This window comes from Notolepis coatsorum (assembly GCF_963971535.1).
Source record: "Notolepis coatsorum genome assembly, chromosome: 7".
Classification (NCBI taxonomy): domain Eukaryota; kingdom Metazoa; phylum Chordata; class Actinopteri; order Aulopiformes; family Paralepididae; genus Notolepis; species Notolepis coatsorum.
In genome coordinates, this window is record NC_140171.1 from 59,885,534 (window position 1) to 59,908,882 (window position 23,349).

Sequence of the window (23,349 nt, forward strand, 5' to 3'; positions counted from 1 at the left end):
ACCCAAAGCTGTAAAGGAATGTAAATCACTACCCACCTTCAAAAACACTCTCAAAGAACACCTACGTGAGACTGCAATTCAAAACTGGCCCCTACAAATGTCCTAACCCAGTTGTACAATAAAGACCAAGCATGGCTATTCCAATGTACAGCCCCACCCAACCCCACCCCACCTACCCAACCTCCTCCAATGTACAGTTTCCATGTCAAATGTATGTCAGTATTCCAATGTACAGTGTCCCCCCCCCCTACCCAACCCCCCCCCCCCACCTCCAATGTACAGCCCCACCCCACCTACCCAACCTCCCCCAATGCACAGTTTCTATGTCAAATGTATATACTCTTCTTCTGGATTTTTTTAGTATCACAAACAGTACTGTATTTGAAAATCTGGTATGTCATAAATGTATAGATGTAGCAGTACTGTCTATCTGTATGTCATGTGTGTCATATGATGAATTGAAAATGGGGGACCCTGATGGAAACAAGACGAAAGTCTTTCTCAGGTCTGCATCCTCTTAACAATTGTATGTATTGAGCTGTACTGTACTGTACCCATTCTGCAATCTGTTAATAAACTTTTCAATCAATCAATCAATCAATCAATCAATCAATCAATCAATCAATCAATCAATCAATCAATCAATCAAACCATCGGGGTCGAATCAGCTCCGTACAGTCTCGTTCCGTCTTTGGGTGCAAACTCCCCCCCCCTCTCCCCCCTCTAGTTCGTGTACACACTTCAGTCTTGGTTCGCTCCGGGTTCTGTTTACGGTTTGCGTTTTGAGCGTGTACGCTTGCCGTAGGCGATGATGTCACGCTCGAAAATGTAAACACAGGAAGTGTTAACACGGCGGTGGAGACTGGATGCTGATATAAAATAAACAAATAACCAATAAATATGAAGTTATATTTGAACCTCTGTTGTCAAGCCTTGTCAATATAACCCACCCCCTTTTCTCACGAATGGAACTGGTGTTGTAGAGTCAGCTTTTGAGCGTTTTCCAGGGCAGTGGCGGACTGGGACACAAATTCAGCCCGGGACATTCAGACGCACCAGCCCACACACCGGCCCACGCACCGGCCCATGCAACGGCCCCGAAACAGGCCCACACAACAGCCGTTATGAAACACTTGTCCATTATTAAACAACCCAAGGCTGTGGCTAAGGAGTCAACATCAGGGAGACCAAATCTACACCCCACCCCTAGATGTGCACTTGTGCACAGTGCACAGTGCACAGTGCACACACACACACACACACACACACACACACACACACACACACACACACACACACACACACACACACACACACACACACACACACACACACACACACACACACACACACACACACACACACACACACACACACACACACACACACACATACCGTTACTTCCTGTCATTGGCATATGTTTTTTTTTACTAACATCTTAGTGCCTCATTAGCCTAGGGATTAAGGATACATGACGTATTAACTACACCATAATAATATTGAGGTTTTGATCAATAGAAAGGTCTGTGCTACACAATTTCAGTTAGATTGGATTTATTGTCCTCTAATTTGGCACTCATGACATTAGTTGCTTGCTGTTTAATCAACATCGAAAGACCCCACACTTCCTCCCAGACACCCATTCCAAGAGCTCTCTCTCTCTCTCTCTCTCTCTCTCTCTCTCTCTCTCTCTCTCTCTCTCTCTCTCTCTCTCTCTCTCTCTCTCTCTCTCTCTCTCTCTCTCTCTCTCTCTCTCTCTCTCTCTCTCTCTCTCTGTGTGTGTGTCTCTGTGTGTGTGTGTCTCTCTCTCTCTGTGTCTCTCCCTCTCTCTGTGTGTCTCTCTCTGTGTCTCTCTCTCTGTCTCTTTTTCTCTCTCTCTGTCTCTCTCTCTCTCTCTCTCTCTCTCTCTCTCTCTCTGTGTCTTTCTGTCTGTCTGTCTGTCTGTCTGTCTGTCTGTCTGTCTGTCTGTCTGTCTGTCTGTCTGTCTGTCTGTCTGTCTGTCTGTATGTCTGTCTGTCTGTCTGTCTGTCTGTCTGTCTGTCTGTATGTCTGTCTGTCTGTCTGTCTGTCTGTCTGTCTGTCTGTCTGTCTGTCTGTCTGTCTGTCTGTCTGTCTGTCTGTATGTCTGTCTGTCTGTCTGTCTGTCTCTCTGTCTGTCTGTCTGTCTGTCTGTATGTCTGTCTGTCTGTCTGTCTGTCTGTATCTCTGTCTATCTGTCTGTCTGTCTGTCTGTCTGTCTGTCTGTCTGTCTGTCTGTCTGTCTGTCTGTCTGTCTGTCTGTCTGTCTGTCTGTCTGTCTGTCTGTCTGTCTGTCTGTATCTCTGTCTATCTGTCTGTCTGTCTGTCTGTCTGTCTGTCTGTCTGTCTGTCTGTCTGTCTGTCGCTCTCTCTGTCTCTCCCCCAATTAAACTGTCCTATACTCTACATCACCAGCATGTTTCGCAGCAAGTCACTTGTTCCTGCGACCCTGTCAATCACTCCATCAGTGTCCAGAGCCGTCAGGATCTCCTTCTCTGTGCACATGAGCATGAACGCCTCCAGATGCTCCTGGGTCAGAATGGTCCTCAGTCGAGTCTTCACAAATTTCAGGGTGGAGAAGGTCTTCTCACAGGCAACTTGACTGAATGACAGTGTTAGGAGGAATTTGTAGCCCAATCCAATGACATGATAGGCATCAGTCAGCAAGTTGTACTTTGACAGTACATGATGCACACAAACAGATTTTTTTTTACATGAGTTGCAACTCTTGTTCTCCAGCTCCAGGTCTTCTTCTCCTTCTCCTCTATCCTCACCTCCGGTTGTCCTGACATTGTATGCATCCAAATGAGGCATCATAAGTATTTCCCAATGGTTGGCCAGGCTTGAGAGCTCAGCCTGCAGTCTTCCAGCAGTGGCTCTTTCATCAAACCTCTGCAGGTATTCGCTCAACTTTTGCAATGCTTCTGTTGGAAGGCCCGTTTCCATTATTTCAGGGAAGTTCCGAGGATCAAGACATGCAAAGTCCGCGCAGAGTGGTCCATTTGCAGCATAGCGACTCGTAATGCTCTCTGTGACTGTGTCCAGAATGACATTGTGGACCTTGATCTTGTAGTTTGCCTCAGCATCTGACACATGCTCATCTTCAGCCAACTCATCTGGCATGGCCTTCTTTCTCCTGACCCGTTTCTCTGGGAGCGCAGTCTGGACCACAACTTCACAGTCTTCCTTCTCCTGCAGCTTGGCATTGGCCCACTCAACAAATGCATCTGCTGCTCTTTTCACCTCATCAAAATCCCTGACACACTTTTTGAGGCTCTCCTGGCTCCCTGTCACTAACCGATGAGCAGTCAGTAAGTCCATGCCACTGGTTTGGAGATACTTGGAGAGAGGTGACGTGATCTCAAATATTCAGAGAAAGATCTGAACGGTCAGTATGGTCTCAAACCTTAGGAGAGCCTCTGTGTACCCGCTGGCTTTCGCTCTGACTGTTGGCTTCATGGAGACATCTTCTTCAATCTTTGTTAATGTTGACACCAAGTCGATGAACAAGGCATGGTCAGGATTGCCAAAACACCAGAACATCTTGCTCAGAGCCCGATCCTTTGCCCACCACATTGTCTCCCCGATTGTAGTAAGACATCTGTGTCTAGTATCTTCACTCACTTTCTCCCACATGTTCATACGCTTGTATGACTCTGTGGAGAGTCACAGCCACGTGACCCCACAATCGCCATCTCGTCCCCCAGTACAGACGCTATTAAGACAATGGAAAATGACCGACCAGGATGGCAGAGGGGGTGTGGAGAGTCACAGCCACGTGACCCCACAATCGCCATCTCGTCCCCCAGTACAGACGCTATTAAGACAATGGAAAATGACCGACCAGGATGGCAGAGGGGGTGTAAAGTGTCACAGCCAACTAAGTGACACTGAGGGTGACATCCTGATCCTATATATGATTATGGGGAACGTCTGTAGATTCTTCCTGGACAATGGAATAGAAACACGTTATGTGTAAACACATGTTAAAGTGCCACGCATAGAGGTGTCTGTAAGAGCAAGCCTGCAGTAGGGAGTTAACCACAAAGAATGTGACCCTGAGAGGCAGCAGGAGAGGCTGCAGAAGAGGGAGCTCCAGTCAGAGGGGCATTGTATTCTTATGAACTATGCATCTGTCTCCCTCCCTCCTCTCCGGCCGGCAGACGCATTAAACTGGTTAACCCTTTGTGGGATCTGAGTGAGATGGGGAGAGAAGGGTTGCTGGTTGAAGTCTTGAATCTATAGAGGGAGATCTTAAAAAAGAAACTATATAACAATTAAATGTTTAAAATGTGTACAGTAAAAGTTTTCAGGAAGGGTTGCTGGTTGAAGTCTTGAATCGGAAGAGGAAGGAGAGGAGAGCAGACTATAATGACTATAATGTAATGTAAACTAATGTAATATAGTACACCGAGTACTGTATTGTACCTGTAACCTATTGTACCTGTATATATCTGTATATGTATGTGTTGGGCTATGTAAGATATATTACGGCAGTCTGCCTCGTCCTCGTCTCAGAACTAAAGAGGCCCATGGAAGAAGGGGAGTCAGGAAGTTAACCCTTACAGTGAGCCAGCAGAACAGACATGCTCTGTTCCAGCAAAAACGTTACAATTACTTTTTCGAGTTACGGCCTAGTGGAGTAAAATGGGAGTAGAGCCAGTCCCCACGAGCCGTGCATTGACTGGCTGGTGAAATGACATCACGGTGACAGCGCTGTATTTGGACCAATAAGCAGAAGAGACCATGGGGCCCTTTATAAGGGCCAACTGGCGAGATCACAGGCGGGATTTTTACACTGAGCTGGAGAGAGAAGAAGAATGGTGGAAGACAAGATGTTGCTTGCGGGCACAAGACGTGCCAGATGAGATGTTTTTTTTGTTTTATATAATCTTTTAAACTGTAATGGATATTTTTTAGCTAAGTCTTTTTCTGTAACCTCATTGAAATAAAAATGACTTTTTATAATCCATTGAGTTCTTGGACTGATCCCTGCCAGCAAGGCCAGAAAATACCAGCCGCGCCCTGATTTCCTCTGAGGGTTCAAGACGGTCGGTTCCGCTGACGGAGGAGGAGGAGGAGGAGGAGGACAGGAGGCGCCGGGGAGTGCAAACAATGATTACGTGTTAGTACAGTGGTAATACTTATTAAAAAAGTAGTAATACAACCAAGCTTTCAAATGAGCAGTATTACAAGCCTTTTCGTAAAATGATGATAATAATAATATTATTTTTATTACAGGCGATAATGGTTCTCCTAGACAAATATTCGGTTTATTTCAAACAAGAAGAGATTAACAACTCTTCATGATTACATTTCATATCAACTGGATATCACAAGACCAGTGACTTGAAGTAATCTAGACAGAAATAGTAAAATGACTCGAGAACTTGGCGAGTTTAGCACCTCGCCGGGGGATATCGAGCGGCCGCAGGTTTATATCTCGAGTAGGTGATTGAGATATATAGAGGCGACCTGTAGCTTTCAACATGGCGTCCCTGGTTAGGGCTGAGATCGGTAAGATAACAGCCAAAATAAAATAAACTAGAAATATTAAAAAAAAAAAAAAACTGAGAACCGAGTTTTAGAATACACCAGTCAAAGGATATTGATCTGTAGGGCCCTCGATGGAGAGCAGTGGCAAATTAAAGGCATCTGCATAGTGGGGGAATTGCTGGTGGAGCGGTTGAGCCCGCAAAATTGGATTAAAAAAAAAAAAAAAGGGGTAAAGAAAACCCTCTCTCTAAAATGTCTGGCAGTTTAGAGAGACACTTTGTATGAGCGGAGTGTGGATGTGAAGCGAGCCAAAACGGCCGTTCACAGAAAGGCGAGGGCTCCCTAGCCCAGAGACACTTTGTATGAGCGGAGTGTGGATGTGAAGCGAGCCAAAACGGCCGTTCACAGAAAGGCGAGGGCTCCCTAGCCCAGAGACACTTTGTATGAGCGGAGTGTGGATGTGAAGCGAGCCAAAACGGCCGTTCACAGAAAGGCGAGGGCTCCCTAGCCCAGAGACACTTTGTATGAGCGGAGTGTGGATGTGAAGCGAGCCAAAACGGCCGTTCACAGAAAGGCGAGGGCTCCCTAGCCCAGAGACACTTTGTATGAGCGGAGTGTGGATGTGAAGCGAGCCAAAACGGCCGTTCACAGAAAGGCGAGGGCTCCCTAGCCCAGAGACACTTTGTATGAGCGGAGTGTGGATGTGAAGCGAGCCAAAACGGCCGTTCACAGAAAGGCGAGGGCTCCCTAGCCCAGAGACACTTTGTATGAGCGGAGTGTGGATGTGAAGCGAGCCAAAACGGCCGTTCACAGAAAGGCGAGGGCTCCCTAGCCCAGAGACACTTTGTATGAGCGGAGTGTGGATGTGAAGCGAGCCAAAACGGCCGTTCACAGAAAGGCGAGGGCTCCCTAGCCCAGAGACACTTTGTATGAGCGGAGTGTGGATGTGAAGCGAGCCAAAACGGCCGTTCACAGAAAGGCGAGGGCTCCCTAGCCCAGAGACACTTTGTATGAGCGGAGTGTGGATGTGAAGCGAGCCAAAACGGCCGTTCACAGAAAGGCGAGGGCTCCCTAGCCCAGAGACACTTTGTATGAGCGGAGTGTGGATGTGAAGCGAGCCAAAACGGCCGTTCACAGAAAGGCGAGGGCTCCCTAGCCCAGAGACACCTTGTGAGGAGGGGAGACTACGTGACACGCAGCCAAGACGACCGTTCACTGAATGTTCCCTGGATGGCTACCTAGCCCGAGGCTACGTGACGCTAGCTAAAACGGCGTGTTCACTGGAACATGGGCTGACAAGCCAGGAGTGAACTGAATGCTAACTGGATGACAACCTCCAGCTCCAGGAGACGCTGAGGCAGCGGGAGCGGGAGCTCACGGCCCTGAAGGGGGCGCTGAAGGACGAGGTGGCCACGCACGACCGGGAGATCCGAGACCCTCAGGGAGCAGTACAGCACCGACATGGAGAGGCTGAGGAGCAGCATGGAGCAGGTGTCCCAGTCTCAGGCAGGTATCGAGGCAGAGCGGCAGCGTGTGAACACCTCGGTGCGCTCCCTGCAGCAGCAGCTAGAGGACTGCAGGGACGAGAGTGCCCACTGGATGGAGCAGTTCCACACCACCAGAGACGAACTGCGAAGCACCAAACAGGAGCTGCTGCAGTCTCGTCTGGAGAAGGAGGAGTTTGAGGAGGAGCTGAAGGAGCTGCAGGAGCGAGATCACTCCCTGCAGTGCATAAGCCCAGGACCACGTGGTCACGAGGAAGTGAGGCAAGCGAGAGCAACCTATATATCTCCCCGTGGTGAACACTCAGGGGTGAGAGTGACATCTACAAGGTCTCACAGACAATCACCAAACATAACAGTCACTAACTACCCAGTCTGGACCGATAACTCTGATACACCATGGTCAATCCTCACCTTCACTGGACCGTCATTGACGAACTATGGTAGATGGGAAACAAGCATGGTAACGGCAGGAGGCTCTTACTACCGGAACCTGAGGAAACAGGTAATGGAAAAAAGGACCAAAAAGCCCCTGAAACCAGGCAAGGCAGTAATCACAGAGTGTGATTATGAGGTGTTTCACGCGGAGAAAATTGTCCATGTGACACTAAGTCAAGACCATTACAAGGAGATAGAGTCCTCACACATAAACTGGGACAGACTGGTGTCCCGTATAAAGGAACTACTGCAGAAAAGGGAAATCTATGCTGGCCATGGTACTAAGGACATGCCCTACCGACTAGCCATAAACCTGATGTGGGGCAGGTCTCGAGGATATGGCCAAAGAGGCATATGGTTGGGGAAAGCCGTAATCAGCGCGATCTCAAGCCTAAGGAGTGCAGGGCACACGGAGATCCGTCTCATGATGGAACCTAGGGACCATGAGTCAATAACCCTGGCCGTGGATAGAGCCGGGGAGGGTGAGGAAGACGAGGACGATGAGCCTGCATTGGTACCTCTCACTCCCCCTCCGAACCCTAAGGGATCGGGACCCGTACCCAGGAAAGAAAGGTCCAACTCCCAGAACTCCTCCCGAGCAGCGGAGAGAGGGAGATCATCCACACCCAGGAGACCGACAGTACCGTTCGAACCTGAAAAGGCGGAACCTGCGCGATCTCAGGCCAGGAGTATCCATAGACTTCTAGGCCGTCCCTCGGACTCAGGGGACGACCCAGCAAGTAGCGAACAGGAGTATACTGATCTAAATCAGGACTCAGGAATGGAGGGAGACCGGGATAGGTCAAGCTCCAGAGCATCCTCCAAGTCTTCATCTCGATCAAGATCTAGGGAGAGAGTTCGGTACCCGAGGGGCGAACCTCCTAGACCTCGAAACAAGAGAGCGAAACCGGTCAAACTGAGACCTATAGGCAAGGGGCCTACTCTGAAAGGCACCACCTTTCAGTCACCCTCGGGCTTGACCTGGAGCTCAGGATTGGAGGACGTCTCCGAAGAGAGTGAAGGAGACTTGGAAGGAAAGGAAACAGGGGATATTATGCCAGCATATCCCGTGAGATGGGGAACGGCTCAGGCCTTAGCCCGGTCACCCGTGGCAGAAAAAGTGTTGTCTCACCCTGGGGTAACAGAACCATACAAGCATGCACACTTACATGCAGGCTATGACATACTACGTGAACAGGTGTACAAGCTAGACAGGGCCATGGCTGAAATAGCCAGGAGAGAAAGAAACTGGTTGAACGAGGCCCCGTCCATAAGCCCAATCCGAGCCCTGAGACACAGCACAGAGGAACACCGACCGGAAGTGAGCCCTCACTCCATACTAGCCCAATCTCCCGGAGACATTTACCGACCGAGAGGAAAGAGTTCACATACAGGCAGGAGTCTGCGTGACAGCACCCAATATGGAGAAAGCAACAAAGCACAAGAATTGTTAAGCAAAACCCAAGTGCTCAAAAAACTGGCCCCAGAAATGCTTCGAGGGGAGACCCAGGCTGCTTATATCCATAAGTGTGCTCAGATTTTCCATGGGTCACCTCTCTATGATGACCCGGAGGCCGCTCGCATTTTGAGACACCTCAAAGGACTGGAGGTCCCCGAAGGGGCTTCAATGGCCCAAATGATGGAAATGGAAGTAAGAATCCCCGGTCAAGATCCAGGGGAAAATATGGTGGAGAAACTAATCCCACAGGTGCGAGACGGGAGCTTGTCTCTCACTGTTGCAGCAGAATCAGTCATACGTGGAACGCCTAGGCGAAGATCAGGCTTACTGCTTGAAAAGCTATTCATCGGTGTACCAGGTGGTAACCGTCTTGCAGCCAAATGCGCAGCATGGTCCCGAGACCAGTTACGGACGGAATGCATGCTGTATGACCAAGTCAAAAAGCTTTCTCAACACAAATACTGTAAAGATGTCCGTCTTTTCTCTAAACCAGAGTAGAGAGGACGAAAGAATTTGTAATCTATTTCATGCAAAGGGGATTTCCTGACAGCTACCATCTGGTAGGTTAGCACCTGTACCAACCATATCAGCTGCGTGAGATGTACACTCACCAGCGCCTATGGATAAAAATTGAGACTCTGCAAACTCTCATCAAGCTTAGCACCTTGACGCGGGGGGACAGAGCGAGCATCAGGGTCTCTATATCCGACGGGCCTATCAGATTTGTGGGGACTCGGAAGCTTCAGCATACAGGACGCTGTGGTGCTTGGGCGGCCGAGTCACTGGTTTATAGGTCTGTCAAAACGGATTGGAGGTTCTGGGGCTTAGAACATTCGTGAGTTGGGCTTTATGCTAATTGAATAGGTATCAAAAGCCGAAAGAATATGAACTGAAATAACTGCGGTCAGGGGCCTCTGGAGTAAAATTTATTACAGATTTGAGTTAAAACCTTACTCAAGTGTGATCTTATCAGCAAGAAATCCTCTCCAACCAAGACTCCTCCTAAGTGCTCGAGATCTGGAACAATGAGTGACGTAGAGGTCTGCAAAGCGCAGCAGACAGCCTAAGAGGTAAAAAATCTATCAGGAACAAGAGAGGGTTCATAAGAAACCACTTGAAGTGGCGTTTACTCGCGACTAATAGGGCTAGGGAGCCCTAAAGTCACTTGAACTTGAAGTAACTAAATGCTTACTTAAAGTCAGAACTTAAGTAGAAAAAACTCTACTTTGTGAATAGCAGGCTGAAATAGCCATTGCGAATAGCAGGCTGAAATAGCCATTGCGAATAGCAGGCTGAAATAGCCATTGCGAATAGCAGGCTGAAATAGCCATTGCGAATAGCAGGCTGAAATAGCCATTGCGAATAGCAGGCTGAAATAGCCATTGCGAATAGCAGGCTGAAATAGCCATTGCGAGCAGGCTGAAATAGCCACTGCGAATAGGAGCGAATAGCAGGCTAACTAGCCATTGCTAACAGGACGAGGCTACTCACATGATCGGACAGGTATATGATAACCTTGGACATGCCGGAAGCAGGAGGATGTTGGTATACCTGAGAACTAACAACATTCTCATACCTAAAGCCAAACAAAGAGCGATAACAGTCCGAAAGGCCTGTGAACAATGTGCGCTGGTAAAGGTGCGCTGGTAAAGGGACAAAACCTGAACCAGTGCCACACTCTTAGACGGGGGGGGGGGGGGCTGTCCCCCGGAGTCAGCGGACGACGCAGCGGATGGCAAGAAGGAATATACTGACTCAGGTCAGAAATCGGAACTAGAGGAAGACCGGGATAGGTCAAGCTCCAGAGCATCCTCAAGGTCCTCATCTAGACCTCCCAGACCTCCTAGACCTCCCAGACCTCCCAGACCTCCTAGACCTCCTAGACCTCCTAGACCGGACAGAGAGACATCGGCCTGGACCCAGGTTACAGGGCGACGAGAGCCCTGAATGGACCTGAAAGAGAGAAAAGAGATGAGTCCTCTGTGGACTGTATCTGTGATGTCCTGCGAGGCCTACGGACAGGGTCACACGACCAGGCCAACCACACTTCAATGGAGGACTGCTGCTACAATTCTCGGGGACCCGTGGGGGTCGCCCGAGAAGTGACAAATCAACCTACCTCAAACTATGGGAGAGATCCAAGAGGTCAGAGGGGGTGACCCCAAGATGACTAAGTGGACCAAGATGACCAAGATGACGAAGACGACAACGACCTGGGTGCATCGGCCGGGAACAACAGATGCAAGTCTTCCCGCCGGATACCAAGCAACAACGTGACCCCTATCCTGTCGAGCCGTCCAGCCAGGGAACAACAGATGCAAGTCTTCCCGCCGGCTACCAGGGTAGCAAGGTACCAAGATGGCAGAGGGGGTGTGGAGAGTCACAGCCACGTGACCCCACAATCGCCATCTCGTCCCCCAGTACAGACGCTATTAAGACAATGGAAAATGACCGACCAGGATGGCAGAGGGGGTGTGGAGAGTCACAGCCACGTGACCCCACAATCGCCATCTCGTCCCCCAGTACAGACGCTATTAAGACAATGGAAAATGACCGACCAGGATGGCAGAGGGGGTGTAAAGTGTCACAGCCAACTAAGTGACACTGAGGGTGACATCCTGATCCTATATATGATTATGGGGAACGTCTGTAGATTCTTCCTGGACAATGGAATAGAAACACGTTATGTGTAAACACATGTTAAAGTGCCACGCATAGAGGTGTCTGTAAGAGCAAGCCTGCAGTAGGGAGTTAACCACAAAGAATGTGACCCTGAGAGGCAGCAGGAGAGGCCGCAGAAGAGGGAGCTCCAGTCAGAGGGGCATTGTATTCTTATGAACTATGCATCTGTCTCCCTCCCTCCTCTCCGGCCGGCAGACGCATTAAACTGGTTAACCCTTTGTGGGATCTGAGTGAGATGGGGAGAGAAGGGTTGCTGGTTGAAGTCTTGAATCTATAGAGGGAGATCTTAAAAAAGAAACTATATAACAATTAAATGTTTAAAATGTGTACAGTAAAAGTTTTCAGGAAGGGTTGCTGGTTGAAGTCTTGAATCGGAAGAGGAAGGAGAGGAGAGCAGACTATAATGACTATAATGTAATGTAAACTAATGTAATATAGTACACCGAGTACTGTATTGTACCTGTAACCTATTGTACCTGTATATATCTGTATATGTATGTGTTGGGCTATGTAAGATATATTACGGCAGTCTGCCTCGTCCTCGTCTCAGAACTAAAGAGGCCCATGGAAGAAGGGGAGTCAGGAAGTTAACCCTTACAGTGAGCCAGCAGAACAGACATGCTCTGTTCCAGCAAAAACGTTACAATTACTTTTTCGAGTTACGGCCTAGTGGAGTAAAATGGGAGTAGAGCCAGTCCCCACGAGCCGTGCATTGACTGGCTGGTGAAATGACATCACGGTGACAGCGCTGTATTTGGACCAATAAGCAGAAGAGACCATGGGGCCCTTTATAAGGGCCAACTGGCGAGATCACAGGCGGGATTTTTACACTGAGCTGGAGAGAGAAGAAGAATGGTGGAAGACAAGATGTTGCTTGCGGGCACAAGACGTGCCAGATGAGATGTTTTTTTTGTTTTATATAATCTTTTAAACTGTAATGGATATTTTTTAGCTAAGTCTTTTTCTGTAACCTCATTGAAATAAAAATGACTTTTTATAATCCATTGAGTTCTTGGACTGATCCCTGCCAGCAAGGCCAGAAAATACCAGCCGCGCCCTGATTTCCTCTGAGGGTTCAAGACGGTTGGTTCCGCTGACGGAGGAGGAGGAGGAGGAGGAGGACAGGAGGCGCCGGGGAGTGCAAACAATGATTACGTGTTAGTACAGTGGTAATACTTATTAAAAAAGTAGTAATACAACCAAGCTTTCAAATGAGCAGTATTACAAGCCTTTTCGTAAAATGATGATAATAATAATATTATTTTTATTACAGGCGATAATGGTTCTCCTAGACATATATTCGGTTTATTTCAAACAAGAAGAGATTAACAACTCTTCATGATTACATTTCATATCAACTGGATATCACAAGACCAGTGACTTGAAGTAATCTAGACAGAAATAGTAAAATGACTCGAGAACTTGGCGAGTTTAGCACCTCGCCGGGGGATATCGAGCGGCCGCAGGTTTATATCTCGAGTAGGTGATTGAGATATATAGAGGCGACCTGTAGCTTTCAACAGACTCTCTGATGAATACAGCAACATCATTAAGAAGTGAGAAGAGTGATGCACTGACTACCACAATGCCTGTGGTGTCTCCTAGCACAAGGTTCAAGATGTGTGCGTAGCACCAGATGTGGACTTGGTTGGGAGATTCTGCGGAAAGCAAGGTGGAGAACCCCTTGTATTGGCCCTGCATATTTGCTGCTCCGTCAGTTGAGTTTCCCACACAGTTCCCAAGATTGATGTCCACCTTCGCCAGAGTTTTCCTCAGTAGCTCCACAAAATACTCCCTTTTCGGTATACTACCTTTGCAAAAACTGTGTTCTCTGTTAAAGGTGGTAACTACTGGAATAGCCTACCAGTTGTGATTAGAGAGTGCCCTAAATACTCCATGTTCAAGACCCATCTTAAACTGCATCTTAAGGCAAACCAGAACTGTGATCATTTTTTATCTGATTTAGTTTATGCGACTTGTTTATTGTTTTATTGCCGGCCCACACACTGGCCCACATAATGGCCCACACACCGGCCCACATACGGCCCACACACTGGCCCACACACTACACCGGCCCACACACCAGCCCACACACCAGCCGACACACCAGCCCACATTAGTGGCCCACACACTGGCCCACACACCGGCCCACACACTGGCCCACATACTGGCCCACACACCGGCCCACATACCGGCCCACACACCGGCCCACACACTGGCCCACATTAGTGGCCCACACACCGACTCACACACTGGCCCACACACTGGCCCACATACTGGCCCACACACCGGCCCACATTAGAGGCCCACACATTGGCCCACACACTGGCAAAAAAATAAAAAAAAATAAAAAATGTTATAAATATTTTTTTTTTATTTTTTTTTTGGTCAGCCCACTTTGGTTCCGGCCCATCGGGATTCGTCCCGAACGTCCTGATGGCCAGTCTGCCACTGAGGGCTAACGCTAAGCTAACGGCTAACACTAGTTAGCTTAGCCTGTTCAGCAGCTAACATTATCCCATCGCTTGTGGCAATTATATTGAATGTCATTGATCTACCGGTCGATCACGGCCGACTGGTTGGGCACCACTGGTCTATAGAAATAAATGCATTCGAACAAGAAAGTATAGTAGACATAGCAATGGCAAACACTAACGCTAAGATAACGGCTAACGCTAGTTAGCTTAGCCTGTTCAGCAGCTAACATTATCCCATCGCTCGTGGCAATTATATTGCATGTCATTGATCTACTGGTCGACCACGGCCGACTGGTTGGGCACCACTGGTCTAATAGAAATAAATGCATTCGAACAAGAAACCGATGTATAGACATAGCAATGGCAAACAAAATTGCCAGGCCTAATGCGAGCCAGGGAAGTGTGCTTTGTGTAACGTGGCTTCATGTTTTCATCCACTGAGCTCAGCTGTGAGGCTCCACATGCTTGTTTGGTTGAGGTCTGAACTCGCAAATTTCCCATAAATATCGTTTTTGTGGGTATTGTCCAGTTGTTGCTGTGTGGTTTTATCTGCCCAAAATTCAAGCAAGCATGAAAGCATTACAGTAACGACGTTGTGTGTGTCACGCCCACCGCTCCCACTAGCGCGCACCCGAGACCACCTATTTCACCGGTCCAGGTTCAGCGCCCCCGGGGACGAATCAGCGTGGGACGGGGGGGGAGCGTTCTCACTCAGACGGACACACCCTTTTCTGGTGCGACCCGGCGCTCATTCGACCCCGAATGGTGAGTGAGAAAGGGCCCTGAGTCTCTGCACTTGACCCAGCCGGGAGCAGATAGGGGCGTCTGCGATAAACATTGTTTATAAGAAAAATAAATTAAAAGGAATTCTTGCTGCCCCACACTTTTAAGGTATAAGCAGGCTAAACACCTTTTTCGTTGGTAAATCTATTCCATAATTTCCAACCTACAGCCGTCTACAATAGTTTGTGTAGACTTGATGTGGTGGGCGCTAACGTTACATTTGAATTATGTTTGTTCCTAATGTGTGCTCAGTATATTGCGGTATGTGATGATGACATGAGGGTAATAATTATTTGTATTTTCAGGCTGTATCGGCTAGTTGTGGGGGAAAATATCGATACAGTATTAGTATTGCGATAATTTGCGTGACGATACTGTATCGATACAAGGACGGCAAGTATCGATATTTTATTTATTAAATGTATAAGGAAGTTGCATTGTTAATTTCAATACCTGTAATAGTACAATAGTCCACACACACACACACACACACACACACACACACACACACACACACACACACACACACACACACACACACACACACACACACACACACACACACACACACACACACACACACACACACACACACACACACACACACACACACACACACACACACACACACACACACACACACACACACACACACACACACACACACACACACACACACACACACACACACGTGCCTCATCTGCCAAACTCACATCAATATTTCATATTTACCACACTATTTATCCACCCTGTTTATCATTTATGAATTTCATTTTAGCATGTGCAAGCACATATAAGTGTGCATGGCATGTGTGTATTTGTGTATGTGGTTGCATGTGTGTGTGTGTGTGTGTGTGTGTGTGTGTGTGTATGTGCATTCAGTTAAGTTGCAATATGACTGTAATACAAACAGTTCAGTTTGTCAGGTAAATGCAACACAGATTACAGTGTTGACATCTGTCTGCTTGAGAAAATCCCATTTGCTGCAATACATTTTTATTTATTTTTGTATCTAGTTTTTCTCCCCATTTTCTATTTTTCTCCCTTCCCCAATTTCGTGAGATGGCGCCGCTATGACCGGCTGCCTGTCTGTGCGCTCCGTCGAGACTGTGCTTACTTTTGTTAATATTTATAGTTTTAAGAGTTTTGTCTGTACCAACAGTAGGTGCATTTAATGTGTATGACCGTCAGTCACTTATAGACATTGGATTACGGGAAACATACCCACTGGATTACTCTCTGGATCAGCTCTCTGAACCACAACAATGGCCTGTTGAGATCTTGAGGACATCAGGACCGGATCTCGCCCCCAGGGTCAAAGGACAGAGACGGCATGGAAAGAGAGCTGGAGTCCGTAACAGATTGAGAACCAGGCGACACCGAACGCCACTACCCAGTATATTGCTAGCCAATGTACAATCAATAGACAATAAACTAGACGACATCCGAGCAAGGATTCAATTCCAGAGAGACGTTAGGGACTGTAACGTTCTCTGCTTCGTCGAGACGTGGCTGTCGCCAGAAGTCCCAGATCACGCCATCCAACCGGCCGATCACTTCTTCATTCACCGCAAGGACAGAACAGCAGAATCCGGCAAACAGCGTGGAGGTGGAATAGCCTTCATGTTGAACAACAATTGGAGCGATCCAGGCAACGCGAAGGAACTATCGAGCCACTGCTCCCCCAACCTGGAATATATATCCATCAAGTGTCGATCTTTCTTCCTCCTGAGGGAGCTAACGGCGATCATCCTGGTCGGAGTGTATATTCCACCACAAGCCAGCACTGGCGACGCGCTCTCGAAGCTCCACACCGAGGTAAATAAACTCCAGGCAGCGAACGTTGATGCCGCCATTGTAGTAGTGGGTGATTTCAATAGCGCCAATCTGAGAAAGGTTTTGCCTGACTTCTATCAGCATGTGACTTGCAACACCAGAGGCGGTAACATTTTAGACCACTGTTACACGCAATTCAAGCGTGGATACAAGGCTCATTCTGCTAGTGGCTTCAGAAAATCGGATCACGCAGCCATCTTTCTTTCACCAAAATATAAACAAAGAATCAAGAGCGTCCCGGTAGTCTTGCGAGAGGTGCAGAAATGGGATGTGGAGTCAGGGGAGACGCTCCAAGCTGCGCTTGAATGCACAGACTGGAGTGTATTCCGTGACACAGATAACATTAATGTCTACACGGAGACAGTGCTGGACTTTGTTCGTACTTTGGTGGAAGAAACAATCCCCACTACCACAATTAAAGTTTACCCAAATCAAATCCCTGGGTAGACAAATCCGTCCGTGAAGCTCTGAAAGCGCGCACCACAGCATACAACGGCGGCCTGGTGGCAGGCAACATGAATGACCACAAGGTGGCGCAATACAACGTAAGGAGGACAGTAATAGAGGCAAAACGGCGCTACAGGGATAAAATTGAACTCCAGTTTGAACAGGCTGACTCCAGAGCTATGTGGCAGGGCCTCAAAACGATGACAGACTACAAAGGCACCTCCCTCAAACTGAACAGTAACACCTCCTTAGCAAATGATCTCAATACCTTCTATGCGAGGTTTGAGGCTGGTAATAACAACACCAGCCCACAAACCACGGCAATGGGGGGGGGGGGGGGGGGGTCTGCTGATGGAGACGCAGTGTTCAGGGTAACAGAGCATGAGGTGAGGCGGACCTTTAAAAAAGTGAATATCAGGAAGGCAGCAGGACCGGACGGCATCCCCGGCCGCGTCCTAAAAGTCTGTGCCGACCAACTGGCCCCGGTATTCACTGACATATTTAACCTGTCCTTAGAACAGGCTGTCATCCCCACCTGCCTGAAGAAGTCCACTATTATCCCTGTACCTAAAAAATCCAAGCTTGCTTGCCTCAACGACTACCGCCCTGTAGCTCTCACCTCCATAGCCATGAAGTGCTTTGAGAAGCTAGTAAAGGGCCACATCTGCTCCTCCCTCCCCATCAACCTGGACCCCCTGCAATTTGCATACCGCCCAAACAGGTCCACGGAGGACGCCATAGCCCACGTGCTGCACACAGCAGCATCACACCTGGACAAGAGGAAGGGGAACTATGTGAGAATGCTATTCATCGACTACAGCTCGGCATTCAATACCATAGTCCCCTCCAAACTCATAGCCAAGCTCAGGGACCTGGGCTTGAACTATGACCTCTGCCAGTCGGTATTGGACTTCCTGACGGGCAGACCCCAGGCGGTGAGAGCAGGCAACTGCACCTCCTCATACATCACCCTCATCATAGGGGCCCCCCAGGGCTGTGTTCTGAGTCCCCTCCTCTACTCCCTGTACACACACGACTGTGTGGCTCAGCGGAGTAACAACACAATCATCAAATTTGCTGACGACACAGTAGTGGTGGGCCTGATCTCTGCAAACGACGAGAGGGCCTACCCTCAAAACAAAGGAGATGATTGTGGACTTCAGGAGGTCGGGGGTCAAGGACTACAGCCCCCTCAGCATCGACGGGGCACCAGTTGAGAGAGTGAACAGCTTTAAGTACCTCGGAGCCCACATATCCGAGGACTTGACATGGACAACACACATTGACAGTGTTGTGAAGAAGGCACGACAACGCCTCTACTTCCTCAGGCGCCTAAGGAAGTTCCAAGTCAGTCAGAAGATCCTTAAGAACTTCTACTCATGTACAATAGTGAGCATCCTGACTGGCAACATCACCTCCTGGTTTGGGAATAGCACTGCACAAGACCGAAGCAGACTACAAAGAGTGACACGTTCAGCCGAACGCACAATTGGAGGGGGGCTCCCCACCCTCCAGAACATTTACAACAAGCGGTGCAGGGGTAAGGCTAAGAGAATCATTAAGGACTCCAGCCACCCGAACAACTGCCTCTTTGAACTGCTGCGGTCAGGCAAGCGATACCGGAGTCTCAAGGCGAGCACAGAAATACTCAGAAGAAGCTTCTATCCCCAGGCCATCAGGAAGCTCAACGGACAATAAACACTATACAACAACCACCAAATGCACACAGCACACACATCCACACGCACACACTCACTTTAAACAAACAACACAATGCAGCACCCACTCTCCACACTTTAGATCACCTAAACACACTTTATATTTATTGATAAAGGATTTGCACTACAACTCGTACACCTTACTGTAAATTGTACCTAAATTGTACCTTATCCCATTTCTGCTTTGCACTATATTTACATTTACATTTACATTTAGTAATTTAGCTGACACTTTTATCCAAAGCGACTTACAAGTTCTGTACGACAAGCCATCAGGAAGGGCACAACTCTATCAGCTGAGTAACAATGTTCATCAAAGTGTTGAGTGCTACAGTGTAGGTTCGTTTATTAGGACAAGTGCATGACAGTATGGTTAGTTAGGGTTAGATTTTTTTTTTAAATTCAGATAATGGTTGAAGAAGTGAGTCTTTAGTCGACGGCGAAAGATTGGACGTGTTTCGGCTGTCCTAACTGGGGTGGGTAGTTCATTCCACCATTGTGGGGCAAGGGCCGACTTCGGTAGGTTTGAGATCAGGTGGGCCGCTGCGTTCTGAATGAGTTGAAGAGGCTTAGTGGCAGTGGCCGGGAGGCCAGCGAGCAGTGCGTTGCAGTAGTCGAGGCGGGAGATGACTGTTGATTGGACGAGGAGTTGGGTGGCTTCTTTTGTCAGGAAGGGGCGGATCCTTCTGACGTTGCTCAGGAGGAATCGGCAGGTTCTGGTTGTTGCTGCGATGTGAGCAGAGAAGTTCAACTGGTCGTCGAGGACAACACCAAGGTTCTTGGCGGTCGGGGACGCGGTCACAGGTGCATTCTCGACTGTGATGGAAAGGTTGGTCATGGGGGAGGATTTGGCCGGCAGGTGGAGCAATTCTGTTTTGCTTAGGTTCAGTTTGAGGTGGTTGGTCGTCATCCAGGCGGAGATGTCGGACAGACAGGCCGAGATCCGCTCAGAGACGTGGATATCTGAGGGAGGGAAGGAGAGGAAGAGTTGAGTATCGTCGGCATAACAGTGGTAGGAGAAGCCATGAGACGTGATAATGTTACCCAGTGATTTAGTGTAGAGGGAGAAGAGAAGGGGTCCTAAAACCGAGCCCTGGGGGACACCCGTCCGCAGGGGGCGGGTGGCCGACAGGGTCCCTCTCCATGACACTTGGTAGGAGCGGTCATTGAGGTATGATGACAACCATGTCAGCGCAGAGCCAGCCACTCCCATTCCTGCGAGGGCCGCAAGGAGGATCTGGTGGGTGACTGTGTCGAAGGCTGCAGATAGATCTAGGAGAATCAGGACAGAGGAGAGGCCTTTCGGTTTTGCTAAGTGAAGGGCCTCTGTGACCGCAATGAGGGCTGTCTCTGTGGAGTGACCAGTCCTGAAGCCTGACTGATTAGGGTCTAGGAGGTCATTCTGTAAGAGATACGCAGTAAGTTGGTTGGATACAGCACGTTCAAGTGTTTTAGAAAGGAAGGAGAGAAGAGAGACAGGACGGTAGTTGCCTATGACGGTAGGGTTCAGGGATGTTTTTTTTATGAGGGGCGTGACTCTGGCTTGTTTTAGGAAGGTGGGGACCACCCCCGAGTTGAGTGAGGAGTTGATGGTTGCAGTTAGGAATGGGAGGATGTCTGGTGCTATGGTCTGGAGGAGTGGGGAAGGTAGCCGGTCCAGCTGGCATGTAGTCGGACGGTTCGACGTTACCAGTGTCAGGGTCTCGGCTTCTGTAATGGGAGAGAAAGATGACAGAGTGAAGGATGAGGTTCTTGATTCAGCATTTGGAATGGGTGGGGGTTAGGAGAAGGAGCTGCGGATGTTCTCCACTTTTTCCTCAAAGAAGATCGCAAAGTCTTCGGCAGAGAAAGATGAGGGAGGGGGGGGGTGGAGGGGGAGTGAGGAGGGAGGACATGGTAGCATGCAGTTTGAGAAGATTCTTTGTCAGAGGCCTTGATCCTATGGTGAAAGAAAGAAGCTTTGGCATTAGTAATGGTTTTGGAGAATGTTAACAAGAGGTTGTGATATGTGTCGATGTCAGCAGTGAGGCGTGACTTTCTATACTTCCTTTCAGCTGCTCTCAGGACCTGTCTTTGTTCTCTCACTGGATCTGTCAGCCATGGACTGGGTGGGGAACGGCAGGCAGGTTTCTCAACGAGGGGACAGAGCTTGTCGAAGGAGGTTGCAAGGGCTGAGAGGAGGGTGGAGGTTGCCATCTCTGTGGAGAGAGCAGAGAAGGTGTCACTCAAAGGTAGAGCGGATAGTATGTCAGAGGAGAGGGTGGAGGGGGATAGGGAGGGCAGGTTGCCTCTGAGTGAGACAGTTTGAGTTGGGGTGAAGACCTTTCGGTTAAGCATGAGAGTTAGTGAGAAGGATATGAAGGAATGGTCAGATACATGTAGGGGAGTTACCGTGATGTTAATGATGCTGGAGTTTTGTATTGTATATTTGTTATGGTTTGTAACCGACCTCAAACGCAACGGCACAGACAGGAAGTTCAGAGTTAGCCAAATGCTAGGGCGTATTTATTTACAGAGTCAAAAGAAGGATAAAGTACAATAATCAAACAAACGGGGAGACTGCCTTCGACAGAGTCATCTGCCGCTCTGCAGAATCCTCCTGGTGATAGTGGTGGGGAATTGGCATGTGACGTTGTAGCGGCTCTGCAGATACTCCCAGCAGATAGTGGTGGGGAATTGGTATGTGACGTTGTAGCTTGTGATGTACGTGGGTTGGACATTATCATTATTACTGTATTTGGAAGACCATGTGAACATCAGATTAGTATCATGAGTATGGGTTATGTTATTCCTGGTTGTGTGATGTGTCATCTTCTAATCCTGTTTCTTTTCTCTTTTCCCAGATACCTCTCATCCTCCTGATTGAGCTGATTGCACCTGCTTGGTTACACCTGTGGGCAGTCAGTTGGATGAGTGGATATAACCTGGAAGATGGCACACACACGGGGCGCCTCATTGTGTCACTTGCTGGTGATCACGGTGTCGGAGGTTGCCTGTGGTTGCCACTGTGGTGGAACTGTGTTTCATTTGCCCTTGTTGTAGTGTATTTGGCCTTGTCTCTATAACTGTATGAGACTGTGTGTTCGTCCTATTCACCCTGGTAGGTATCTGAGCTAGCGTTGCTACCAGGTAACATATAGAGACATATATATATATATTGGCCTCTGTGTTAATTGACACATTCATGGGGGAGCATATCTATATTATTGGCCTTATCATTTAATCCCTAGTGTTGTCTGTTTGTCCATTTATACCTACCTTGTTTGTTCTCCCCTTACCTTTTTCCCTTTGTGTGATCTAGGGTTGAAATCCCCTAATAACATCCCCTTTTCCCCTTTGGGGAACAGGCCGTGGGTTGGAAGCCCCACACCTAATAAATACAATTTACCATCTGAAAACGTCTTTGTTTACTATCTGCCTATCCGGGACTGTTTTGAGAAGCATTTTTCTACTGAGGGGGTTGTTTTTTGCTCATGTAACACCTGCCCAGATTACTATCTTGTATGGTCAATAGACCTCTGTACATGACATGGGGGCTCGTTAAGTTTGCGCAATTGTATGGTTCCTTGTTGGTAAAATAACGGGGTGACTTGTCGATTGAAGCATGTCAGGTGTAATAAGATAGCGTTTTCTAAATTGGTATTGGTAGGGGTCCGTGCACAGTTGATTGATGTAAACCATTATTGTTGTGATGCTCTTAACCATTCTATTTTTCTGCCACATAGGTAACGGGGGGGTCACCTGCTTGGCTAGAGGGTGGGGGGCACGAGTCGTGATTCCGGTGGAGTGCGCAATGAAATCGGTAAGCGACTGAAGATATTTGTAGCCTTTCATCCATCTAGTGGAGTAGTTTATCTGGGATAGGCTAGAGTGACACAGGTGACTCTTAGTTGAGTGGTTAGGACCATTTGTTATTATTTTCATTTAGTAGATGTGGTCAGTTGGATTGTTTTGGTTAAGAGGTATGAAAGCAGAATGTGTCTATTATTATTGTGCACGGTCATGGTTAATTAAGTGAGGACGTGATATATATGTATATTTTTTTTTCTTTTTCTCACGCACACATAAAAACATAATATGGCTGTGTCGGCGTTTGTTTTGGAAGCCTTTCTAGCGGATCCGACAGAGGGTCAAGTGGAAGTTTGCACTAAGGCGGCATTAGGCCTTATTGCTAGGCATTATGCTATTGCTGTACAAAATTCCCAATCCAAGGCGGATATGAAGGCAGCTGTTATAGCGGGGTTGGTGGAGCAACAGGTGTTTAGCCCGGCTCAGGGAGTAGTGAGTCATAGTGATCAGGAGGTTGCACACACTGGCGAATGGGTTAACTCTCCCTTACGTGATCTTGACATGGATGGTGGTGCTATTAGGAAGGATGGTAGTACGGCCGGAGTTGAAAGTGAGACCGCGGGCGATTCGGATAAAGACTCCACGTCTTCTGGCCATGCGCGCTCTAGTCTGCGTGTGGCCCGTCTCCAGATGGAGGAGAGAGC